The sequence below is a fragment of the Arvicanthis niloticus genome, chromosome X (genome assembly GCF_011762505.2).
Source record: "Arvicanthis niloticus isolate mArvNil1 chromosome X, mArvNil1.pat.X, whole genome shotgun sequence".
Classification (NCBI taxonomy): Eukaryota; Metazoa; Chordata; class Mammalia; order Rodentia; family Muridae; genus Arvicanthis; species Arvicanthis niloticus.
Genome location: NC_047679.1, coordinates 102,785,378 through 102,798,145, shown reverse-complemented (window position 1 = coordinate 102,798,145; position 12,768 = coordinate 102,785,378). Strand labels below are relative to the sequence as shown.

The 12,768-nt window shown below is 41.3% G+C and overlaps 1 long non-coding RNA gene across 1 annotated transcript; it reads left to right on the top strand.

The window, feature by feature from the left end:
* Positions 1–1,348: 1,348 nt before the first annotated feature.
* On the top strand, positions 1,349–9,992 carry LOC143435465 (uncharacterized). The gene is made up of 3 exons (XR_013105799.1): positions 1,349–1,475; positions 5,933–6,150; positions 8,565–9,992. It is a non-coding gene; the product is annotated as an uncharacterized LOC143435465 (long non-coding RNA).
* The last annotated feature ends 2,776 nt before the right edge of the window (positions 9,993–12,768 follow it).

Here is a 12,768-nt window from a genome sequence, read left to right as displayed (position 1 = left end):
CCTATCTGAACTCTTCCTGAGTCTTCTGGCAAAAAAGAAAGCACAAAAGACACACAGTGACCTATCAGAAATGATATTTTGTTATCTACTTAATTAGACTTTCCCTTAAATTTGGTGAAAAGAAATGAATGGAATCCACTGGAACTGCAAACTATTTGTCACTCATTCCATGGACTTACAGTTTCTAGGAGCTATACCAAGAAGCTAATTAAGTGACTGATAGTTGAGTTCCTCTGACGTCTCACTTGGAGACCGGTTAATTCCTGTGATATAGTCAGATAGTGTTGAAAAGAAGCTATTGATAATTTGAAGCAATCTTTACCGCTGTAGACTTTAAAATAAAATGCTCCCATCTTCCCTTGTGCTTTGAATATATGTTCATTAATGCCTCGGAACTGCTTGCTTACATTCATTAATGTATAGAAATAGCACAGTATATAATCTCATTGACAGAATCAGTCTGACTGTTCAGAACAAATCCTGCCAATTGAGATTTGCATTTTTAAACAATCTAACTTTATTTTCAATTCAAATGAAAGCATATTAATATAGCCTTTGTAAGCAACTACTACTAGCTCACTTATGAAGTCTATTTTCATTCAATTTTGCTTATTTTAAATTTAATTTTTAAAAATATGTATTGTTCATGTTATATGTATGAGTGCTTGGCCTGCATGTCTACATACTGTGTGCATGCATGTCCTGAAGGGGTCAGAAGGGGACTGGGGTCCTCTGGAAATGGAGTTACAGAAAGTTACTAGCTAACATTTGGGTGCTGGGAATCGAACCTGCATCCTTTGGAAGCACAGCCAGGATTCTTAACAGCTGAGCCATCTTTCTAGCTCTAAGAATAATTTTTTAAAGATATTTGCAGAGTCTCACTATGTAGCCCTGGCTGGCCTGTAATTTTTTTTTTTATAAAGGCATGTGTCACCATCCCTGACCTTTTTAGATTTATTTTTGTTCACATGTATATGCATGCCCACAGAAAACAGCAAAGGGTTTCAGATCCCCTGGAGCTGGAGTTACAGGAGGTTGTGAGCTACAACCAAACTCTAGTCCTCTAGAACAGTAGCAAGCGCTCTTAACTGCTTAGCCATTTCTCCCTCTCTCTCTCTCTCTCTCTCTCTCTCTCTCTCTCTCTCTCTCTCTCTCTCTCTCTCTCTCTCTCCCTCTGCCCCCCCTCTCCCTCTGCCCCCTCTCTCTCATGTGTGTACAAGTACCATGTCTTATGGAGGTCAGAGGACAGCTTTCCAGAGTCGGTTCTCTTCCACTGTGTCGGGGGAGGGGGGGATGCAACTGGGGGGGGGGAAGCTTTCTCTACATCAATACTGTTTGTTCCTTATCCCTTTGATGTGTTATTGTGAAACATTTTAAACAAATGGAGAAGTTGACAGACTGGCCTTGAACTCTTGCGCCTCCTGGCTCGTGTTTGCAGATGCTGAGATTAAGGACATTCGCCACCAGGCCTGACAGTATGTACACTTTGAACATCGATATATTGATTTGCTCCTTTGTTTAGTTTGTTAGAGGCTTTACATCTGATTCGAGTGTGATTTCAGAGGTTTAGCATGATTCAACTTGTGGGGAAAGGATGCAGGCTCACTTGTGAATAGAGGGACGAGAAGGGAAACTGAATGGGGACGTCACACAGGCTCTGCTGAGAAAAGGGGGCTGGGGATATGGCTCAGTTGTTAGAGCACTTGCCTAGCATGCACAATGTACTGGGTTCTAAGCCCAGTACCTCATAAAAGCATACACAGTGGTACCTGCCTGTCAAAGTCATTCTCAGCTATGTAGCTGGTCCAAGGCCAGCCTATGCTACACAAAACTCAAAACAAATAAATAAATAAAAAAAAAAACACCTGGAAAAACCCTGGCTGGCCTTGAACTTAAAGATTCAAGGATAACCATGAGCATTTGATTCCCCCGTCTCCACTTCCCATTTTTTTGTTTAGTTTGTTTGTTAATATTTATTTATTTTGCACACGTGGAGGTCAAAGAATAGCTTGTTGGAGTCGGTTCTCTCCTTCGCCATGTGAGATCTGGTGATGTAACTCAGGCAAACTCACATTACTTGCTCAGCCAACTCCCCAGCCCCTCACCCGGTTTTATGGAGTTCTGGGATCGAAGACATGGCCTTGTGCAGGGTAGGTGTGCACTGTGCCAACTGAGCTGTGGCCCCAGATGTTTTTTTTTTTTTTTTTTTTTTTTTTTTGTCCTTTTTGAGGTAGGGTCTCATGTAAAACACTCCAGTCTAACTATGTATGTGGCTGTCTTTTTTTTTTTTTTTAAAGAATTTATTTATTTATTTATTTTATGTAAGTACACTGTAGCTGTCTTCAGACACCCATATGAGGGCATCAGATCTCATTATGGATGGTTGTGAGCCACCATGTGGTTGCTGGGATTTGAACTCATGACCTTTGGAAGAGCAGTCAATGCTCTTAACCACTGAGCCATCTCACCAGCCCCTGTGGCTGTCTTTTAACTTCGTATTCTCCTCTGTCTGCTCCCCCAGTGGTAGGATTAGTATATGTAGTGATTGTTACTACAGTAGGCTAAGCCATCTGTGTGATTGTATACCTTAGAAAGTCTTTATATACCCTTTGGGAATATTAAGAATATACCTCATATTTTAAGATTTTTTTATATTACATAAATTCAAGTATAAAGTATGGAAGAAAATTATAGATTTTGACTGCATTCAAAATTTTAAATTCTACATAAGAAAAGTACATAAACAAAGTAAAACGACAGGATATGTACAACCTATTAGCGACCCATGATATGATTAGCATCCAGAAGAAGAGCTTCAGAGAATAAAAATGTTAAAAGACAAACAACCCAATCAAAAGCCAGCAAAGCATATGGATAAAAAAATACACAGAGTGAATTCTGGATACCCTAAAATACGGTCAGGTTTACTAGTAAGCAGATAAATGGCAAAATTCACACAATAAACCAAAGAGAAATGAAAGTCTATGTCCTCAAAAGGGGTTACAAGAATGATGAGGTGGGCCAGCTAGATGGCTCAGGGGTAAAGGAGTTTATTGCCAAACCTGATGATCAGAGTTTAATTCCTGGAACCCACATGGGGGAGAGAGAGAGAGAGAGAGAGAGAGAGAGAGAGAGAGAGAGAAAGAAAGAGAGACAGAGAGAGACAGAGAGAGACAGAGACAGAGACAGAGACCTAACCCTCACAAGTTAGTCTCTGACCTTTATATACAGACAAACTATGGTGTACACATACCCACACAGATGAACACACACAGGAAATAAATGGATTTTTACAAAAAGAATGACAAGCAGCTTCATTTATCATACTCTAAAACGAAAAAGAGAAGCGTGTCCATCACTGGGAAAGCAGATAAACAACCTGGAATATTAATAAAGTAGGATTCTACTCAACAGTAAATGGGAATCAGTTCCTGTAGATGTGACAACCTTGACAAATCTCAAAAACATTACACTGAATGAGAGAAACTATCCACAAAACAGTACACAGTATCCAGAACAGGAAAACCCAGTATATTATCCAAACTATTTTCTACACACACACACACACACACACACACACACACACACACACACACACACGGGGGGGGGATAGATAGATAGATAGATAGATAGATATTGATATTGAGTGTATCTCTATGACAGTATATAGATATAAAATATCTTATATCGCTCAGTCTGGCCTTAACTTCATTATGTAGTAGGATGACCTTGAATTCTGGATCCCCTTGCCTCTGTACCCTACATGCAGATTTATAAGCTTGCTCTACCATGTCTGTCTTTTTGTTTGTTTCCAACAAGATCTTAAGATATAGACCAGGCTGGCATTGAACTTGTGATCTTCCTGCCTCAGCATCTGTAATGCTGGAATTGCAGGTGTCAATCACTACACACAAGTTTATCATATACTTGTGTTTAGGGATAAATCATACTGATGTTTGGTAAAATGGCATATACCTGTAATTCTAGCACTCAGGTGGCAGCAGGTTCCAGGCTGGCCAGGGTTACATACCAAAAGTCCTGTCTGAATCTGAAAAAAAGAGGTTGAGAATTTAGCACAGTTGGTAGAGTGCTTGCCTAACATTCACAAAACCATGGGTCCCAGCCTTAGCAAGTATAAACTGGGAATAGTGGTACACCCCTGTAATTTTGACACTTGGGAGGCACAGACTGGAGGATCAGAAATTCAAAGTCATCCTTTGCCATGTAGCTTGTTGGAGGCCAGCCTGGATATGTGAAACCCTGAATCAAAACAAAACAAAACAAAGCAAAGCAAAACAAAACAAACAAAAAAGCACCGATGTTTTAATTTACTTTGAAAGTTCTAACAAAATAAAATAGACTGAATTATGGTTAGTGGGATTACACACAAAAGCAACTAAGACAGAATACTTACTAGTTACTCCCTGCATTCAAATTTTACCTGTGTCTAAAATTTCACATAGTAAAATATTGAGAGAAGTGATGAGAGATAAGCTCACGTCATTAGCGTGGCAGACACAAAATCCAACAATGCAAAGCGTTGATGATACAGGGATGTAGTGGCAAAGCTGTGTTGGAGAGTAAGTTAGCAATAGCTAGTGATGCTGAAGGGGTCCAGATTTGGTGGTTCACAAAGTGCATCTCAGAGTATAACACACAATTTCATGTGCCCAAAGAAACATGTGCAGAAATGTTTATTGCAACTTGGTTTGCCCCACTGACACTAATTTCAAAACATCTCAGGGTGCCATTGGTGTCACACACTTTGTCATACCAGCATATTGTGGGCAGAGGCTGGCGGTCATCAAGGACATTCTGAGCTGCATACCAAGTTGGAGGCTGAACCAGAGATGTGTGAGGACCTGCCTCATAAAACCCAAACTGTACTCCTGCCCAAAACAAAGCATTTGAAAATATCTATCTATCTATCTATCTATCTATCTATCTATCTATCTATCTACCTATGCATGTATGTGTGTGTGCTTTTTATAACATCGACTTTTTCAATTTTTAAGCTCTAATATCTATCTATATATGTACACACATACACACCACACACATACACACACATCAGTCTATTCTACCTTGTGTTCCTATCACTCCTTTTCTCCTCTATCCCCTATTCCTTTTTCTCTCATTATCTCCCTTAGACAGTTTTTCTTCTCCTTTCACGTATCATATACACAAATATACAGACACACAAACACTCTGTCTCTTTATATCTCTCTGTCTCTCTCTCTGTCTCATATACAAAGATGTATGATTTTACATATCTATTAAAATCTAGGAACCATAAATGATACAGGACTAGGGGTCAGAGAGATGGCTCATCGGTTAAGAGAGCTTGCTGTTCTTGGAGAGGACTTGAGTTTAGTTCCCAACACCAGTGTCTGGCTATCACAATCTCCTGTAACTCCAACTCCAGTAGCTCTGATGGCCTTTGGCCTCTGAAGGCACTTCCACTCCTTTGCACATGCCCCCACATAGACACATAAAGATGTGCATAATGATGAATTAAGAATAGGAGGTAGAGAGATTTCTCAGTGTTTAAGAGTATTTGCTGGTCTTGCAGAGGACTAGGATTCAGTTCCCTGGATCACATGGTGGTTCACAAATAATCTTAACTCCAGTTCTAGGTGATCTGTCACCCTCTTCTGACCAGGAAAACATTGGGTGTTCATACATATATGCAGATAAACACTCACAAACATAACATAAAACAAAAATGAATATAAAAAAATTTTAAAGTAAGAACAACTCTTTTAAAATAATCTAGATACAAAAGTATTTGAAAATGGATTATAGTCCTATGCAATTTAAAAAAAAAAAAACTAACATGAGAGAAAATTTGGATGGTCCTTAGGTATGCTGTTGACTTTTTACTTATATTCTTTTGAGTTTTGTTTCTGTTTTATGTATGTGTTTCCCTTAGTCGGTGCACCATGTGCATGCAGTGACCACATGGGTCTGAAGAGGGCGTTGTATCATTTTGGAACAGACCATTGTGAGCTAGCTGCTACGTGGGTGCCCAGAATCGAACTCAGGCCTTCTGGAAGAGCTATCAGTGTTCTTAACTGCTGAGCTATCTATCCAGCCCTGCTACTGACTTTTTAGATAGAAAACCGTAATCCATGAAAGATCTAACTGAAGGTAAGATATCTGTTCTGACTGGGCCTGGTGTCACAGGGCTATAATCACAGCTATTTAGAAAATTGAGGCAGGAGAACCAGAATTTCAAGCCTGCTTAAGCAACATTTGGAGACCCTGTCTTGAAACAGAAAAAGAAAAGAGGGCATAGCTCAACAGCAAAGTGAGGGCGCTTGCTTAACATGTGCAAAGCCCTAGGTTCAATCCCAAAGCTTCAATAAACAAGACAAAAACCCTTCTGTTCTACAACAGGGTCAAGAGAGTGAGACAAGTTGAAGAATAGGAGGAAATATTTGCAAAGAAAAAAGGGGGTGGGGTGGAGATTGAAATCGAGATCCATACTATGCAATGAACTCTCAGGAATAGAGGCAAATGGGTTGAGTTCCAGGCCAGCCACAGTGAGGCCCTGTCTCAAAAAAGAAGAGGAGGAGGAGAAAAGGGAGGAGGAGAAGGAGGAGGTTGAAGAGGAGGAGGAGGAAAAGGAGGTTGAGGGGGAGGAGGAGGAGGAAGGGGAGGAGGAGGAAAAAGAAAAACAGCTGTGTGGTTGTGGCGCAGGCCTTTAAACCCAGCACTTGGGAGGCAGAGGCAGGCAGATCTCTGAGTTCGAGGTCAGCCTGATTTACAGAGTCCCAGGACTGTCAAGGCTATACAAAGAAACCTTGTCTTGAAAAACAAAACAAACAAACGAACAAAAAATCAGCTGTATGAGACTAACACCTCAACTCAAAACAGGCCACAGACCTGAATGCTACCTAGCCAAGGAAGAGGTCACATGCCAGAGCAGGGTGGAAAGACAGACATTGTAACTCACATGTAGTGCAAATTCAATATAACTGAGCCTGTTTTAAAACTGTCAAAATCCAAGCCAGGCAGCGGTGGCGCACACCTTTAATCCCAGCACTTGGGAGGCAGAGGCAGGCAGATTTCTGAGTTTGAAGCCAGCCTGGTCTACAGAGTGAGTTCCAGGACAGCCAGGGCTATACAGAGAAACCCTGTCTCAGAAAACCAAAGAGAGAGAGAGAGAGAGAGAGAGAGAGAGAGAGAGAGAGAGAGAAACCTTTTAAAATCCAGAGCTGGACAGCCTCAAATGCTGGCAGGGATGGGGGTAGTGTGAACTTTCTCTTTCACTGTTGATGTTTTGTTACCTGTGGTGAAGAACTGGGCCAAATGTTTTCTTGGCCTCTTGTTCAGAATTATTGGGAATAAGGGCTCACACAGATTTACAAAAGAAGAAAAAAAAAAAAAAAAAAAAAAAAAAAAAAAAAAACATTTTGTATTAAGCAAACTGACAATAGAGATTCAAGGAAGATACCCACTGTCAAGACTTGGTGCTCCTGCTGAGACGGCTTGCTGGTCTTACACAAGACCAAGGTGTGGTCCCCAGTAATCACAAGGTAGCTCATAACTGTTTGAAACTCCAGTCCCAGGAAATCTGATGTTCTCTTCTGCACATATATAAATTCTGAGAAAACCCTCATAAACATAAAATAAAAAAATAAAAATTTTAAAATGTTGGCATCAGGCTACATGGGTGAGGACACCCAAGGGCCCCAATTATTGTTCAGAGCTTTCTTTTATGGGGTTCGAGAGAAGGAAGAGTTGGTTACTAAGGAACACAGTTTGAGTGACTCTCTATTTTCATTTCTAGATAAAGTTATATAATAATTTCTCTGCAGTGTGTGTCCCTTCCCATAATACATCCTAGTTTAATCATATGCACACCCAATTATATATCGGTATAAGATGATAGAGGATTCTCCCTGAAAGTGTTACTAGAGGACTCAGTTTTGCCTTACATGTACCCTAAACCAGTTCACACTGGATTCATCCTTCCATTCTCTATATCTAAATATGCTCAGAATACACCTGAATAGAACCTGTCCAAATTTGATTGATACTTAAACCATCGTTGAGAGACAGGAGTGCATGTTGTCTGATGCAGGAGTCAGGGTTGAGTTCTGAAGTTTCTAGATACATTGTTTGGAGAGGGTTGAGGGTATATACTAAGTGCAGACAGAGGAAGTAGGGTTGCCAAGGGCAATCTGACAAGGGAGGGATGTGTGTATAATTTAAAAGCAAATGTAGGTCCCAGGGTACTAAAGTATCTCCTGAGCTTGGGTCCTTCAGTTTCCTATAAAACTAAGCACTGTCCTACTGTATAACTCAGCAGTCGTGGTCTTTGACCTTTACCCAAATGTGTTGGGAGCCGACCTTTAGCAGAAAGCGGCTAGAAAGCAGCTATTCACATGTTAGCCACGCCTCCAAGGCTTATGTCATATCCACGTGCCTACAAGGGGCGTGGCAAAAGTGTATAAATACCCTAGATTTCCCTTCAAATAAAGAGACTTGATCAGAACCTCTGTCTTGTCTCCATTCCTTGCATCTTTTCTCCTCATCCTCACTCTCTCTCTGTCTAGACCCTGACCGGAAGGCCGGCCGGAGTGGCAGTTTGAAGCCAGGCAGAGGGGAGCAGGCCACAACATAGTAACTAACCAGGCTTTTAAAGTCTTTTGTCTCAAGCCAGGTAGAGCGGAGCCGGCTGCAACACAAATGGACTGAAAAAGGATGCTCCCACAAAAACTGTACATGTATTATTTAGAGCAGTGCTTTTTTTCTTGTGTCTTGAACTCTTTACGTAGCTGAAGATGACTTTGGATCCTGATCCCTCTATTCCCACCTCTAAAGTGCTCAGATTAAAGGCCTGTATCACTGTACCTAGCCTTATGAGGTAGTGTTTTTCATAACTTCCAAAACACTTGGAAGCAACCAAGATGCCCTTTCATCGTTAAATGAATAATCAAAATCCAGACAATGGGCTCTTCTTGGCACTAAAATGAAATAAGCTACCAAAGCAGGGAAAGCCATCACAGAGCCTGAAATGTATTAAGTGTAAGAAGGCAGCGTGAATGGACTACTTACTACATGCCTGCAACCACGTGACTCTGTGGAAGAGGCTAAGTGAGTGTGGGAGTAAAAGGTCACTCAGCCCACGATTAGTTGGTGACAGGGACAAAATAGGAAGAACATAGATTTGAAAAGCAATGAGACTATTTTGCATGACAGCAAGAAAAATGGACCATGTCACTCTTTTTTCCCACTAACATCGAATACTTGTCAAGAATGAAGCCTCAGGTGAAAATAGCAACAGTCTCCAGGATGGAGGATAACTCAGAGCTTGTCAATCAGTCATGCCTCGGACACAGTTAACACCTGGCTGGATGGACTCTGTGAAGACTTGTAAAGTTTACACTCAAGACAAAGCAGAGCCAAGCCTTTTAGTATATTAATGTCTATAAAGATGCGAGTCAATTCTACGTTTATGTAATTTAAGATATATAGCAAAAATAAGAGTCAACCTAATGCCCTCTCCCTGTGACCCCTGCCCGCCATCCTAATGAGGACTACAGTGAACTGGAAGGGGCTGCAGCATGAACCTGAGGTGTGCTTCTTTGGGGGATGTCAATTGAGGCTACCTTTGGAGAGATCATATGCTGGGACTTTACATTCTATGGAATATCCATTTATACAAATTTGAACTTTATAGTCACACAAAACTCTTATGAACACATGAAAGCAGTTTTGTAATTCTGTGGAAACAGGGCAGCAATAGCTGTTTCTCATCAGAACCTGGGATGCAAAACAAACACCATAAAACCTACCAACAGACAACAACAACGAAAAACTGCCTCATGACATTTTCTTAGGAAGCAGGGGACAAGGTGTTCTGCCAGAACTCAGGTGGGGTGTGGGTCCAACATTTACCTATGTGGATATGTGCAAGGCTAGGACACCGTGATGGAGTAATTTCCCTATAATCCTATTTTTTTTCCTCACTAAGAATTAAATTTCTGGCCTGGAGAGATGGCTCAGTGTCTTGGGTTCTGTCCCTAGGACACACATGGTGGTTCACATCTACCTGTAAGTTCTGCAGGTACCAGGCACACATGGCTACACACATATACGTAACTCAGAACACTCATATGCATACAAGCAGCTAAATACATTTTGAACTGTTAATTTGAAAGGCAGTTTTGCACGTGTATATTGACCACCTTCACCTCTCTCCTCCTTATCTCCCCACAGAAGTTTTCTGGCTCATTCCTGACTCTTTGTTTTGGGATCCACTGGGATTAACCAGGGCTTTCCAGTGTGACCTCAGATTTGAGCTATCTCTTGAAGTCTGGTGGACTTGGCAGTAGGTTCTTGCCAAGTTCTTTAGTTTGGTTCTTGCCAGAAGATTCCTGCTCCCCTTCTTGCAGAGTCTTATCAATAGCCAGTATTTCAGAGGTCAAGAATGGAGTCCTGTGGAGCCCCTCCCCCTTCCTTTACTGATACAGCTTGTCTTGTATGGACCCAGTACAAGCAACTAAGTTGTCAGTCAATAGCCAAAATAGTTGTATAGAGTCTAGAGAATGACATTTCATACCCCTTCATCTTAGCCTCCAGCTATTACAGACTTCCTATCCCCACTTTCCATAATTTTCCTTGAGCCTTACAAGGGATGATACATCCTCTTTAGAGCCATGCCCACAACAGGCCTATTTCTTTATTCACGATAGTAATGCCAGCAGAAGTCTTGGATGAAAGGAAGGATGCAGACCTCCCTTGGTCCATTATGATTTGCAGAAAATATAAGACCTTATTTTCAGGTAACTGGCTTTTAGTTCTTAGCGTCTTTATGTTGTTCTAGAAATTGATTTGCTTCCTCCAGTCACCACATCTTGTCAAGAGAGAGAAAGAGAAGGAATTAGTGGTAAGTTGACAGCTTTGGCCTTTGCATTCTGATGATTTCGGTTTTGTTATTTTGTTCTTTCTGGAGCAGAGAGGCTCCCCTTTCTCAATCAACCTCTCTGAATTTCTTAGAAGGCTTTAGGCAGGAGTGTAGCTGAGTGGTAGAGCCTTGTGCTTAGCATATGAAAACCCTGGCATTCCGTTCTCAGCACCAAAAGAAAAACATGGAGGGGAGATCTTTTCGGGTGAGGGAAAAGGCTCTTAAAACGTGGTTGGGCGTTACCAATGGTTACAGCCACGTCTCTGTCCAGATAGAGCAGACTAAATCGATATTTCCTCTTCAGGATGCTGTCTGAACAAGGCCCATTCCTGTTTAGGTATGCCACATGTTATAAGACATTAGGAAAAATTAAGGCTAACATTCACAAAGTCAATAACCCACAGGAAACCTGTGGGTTGCTTAAAAATAAAATAACCTGTTGGAAGCCTGAAAAAAAAATACGCCAACGTTTAAAAAAAATACTAGGCACTTGGGAAATTAAATATGCAGCTTAGTTAGCTGTAACGTCAAAGAAGCTATTGTAAAAAGGAAAAAGATGGTCTTTCAAAAATGGAACTAGAGTTTCCGATGGGGAGAGTGGGAGATTAGAGAAACATGGCAGCTCGGATACTAAGGGAAAAGGCACAAACTCAGAAAGAATGATGACTTCTTTACTAAGGACTGTAATTCTTCTTCTTTCTGAAACGTATCTGAGAAAAATGCCAGCTATAGAATCAGTGGGATTAAAGAGATGAAAGGGGGATTTGATGTGTGGCCAGGGGCCGGGAGGTGGGGCTTTCAGGTTGCTAGTGGCTTAAATGAAAGGGCTGAGATAAAGCTTTGTGAGAGGTGACTGAGTAAAAACGTTTTCTTTCCTTCTCTCACAGCCTATACTTTCTCCCATAGATTTCATTCTCCCCTCGGCCTTTGCCTAAATTACCTTACTTTTGCATCTCTACCTTGAATGTTTTTCCTGCTCCCTGACCTTATTGTTGTTTCCGAATTATGATGCTTAGAGTCAGAAGGCTTTAAGTTGGGCTTACTGTTCAGACAGGGGAGTCCTCACTCAGAAGCAGTCTTATGAAATTTCTGCACCAGAGTATCTATCTTGTGAAATTTCTGCACCAGAGTATTCTGACCAGGAGCAGGAGAAGGACAAAATAGTTGCATTCTTGTACTTTGCCCCCTCTCTAGTGCCTAGAAGGGTTTAGCTGTGGGAGGCTGCCACCTGGTGGTCAGACATGTGAGGTGCAGAAGAATTCACAGGGGCCTCCTACTTTTATCGTTTACTGACCACCTAATGTGAGCTATTTGCTTAAAGGAATTATCTCATTTAAATGTCACAACATTAAATGCACCCTGGCTCACACCTATAATCCCAGCACTCAGGGAGCTGAAACAGGAGAATTGCTTAGAGTTCAAGGGAAACCTGAGCTAGAATATGACATCTTTTCTTAAAAATAAAATGGAGGAGGCTGGTAATGCAGGTCAGCTGGTAGAATGTCTGTCTATCATGCATAAAGCCTTCAGTTCAATACCTAGTAATGCGGAAACCAGGTGTGACAACGTACACCTATAATCACAGAGCTTGGAAGGTAGAGACAGGATCAGGAGTTCAAGGTCATCCTTGGCTACTTCAAGACTAGCCTGGGCTATATGAGACCAAGCCTCAGAAAACAAAACAGTAAAAATAAGTACCAAACAAAACATCCAATAAAAAGAAATAAACCTATCACATAACAATTGTAGCGAGGCATGGTGTCTGAGGCCTGTCATGCCAATACTTGTGAGGGAGAAACTGAAAAACTGCCTTGAGATCCGGGCTAGCCCAGACAACAATAGAGCAATAC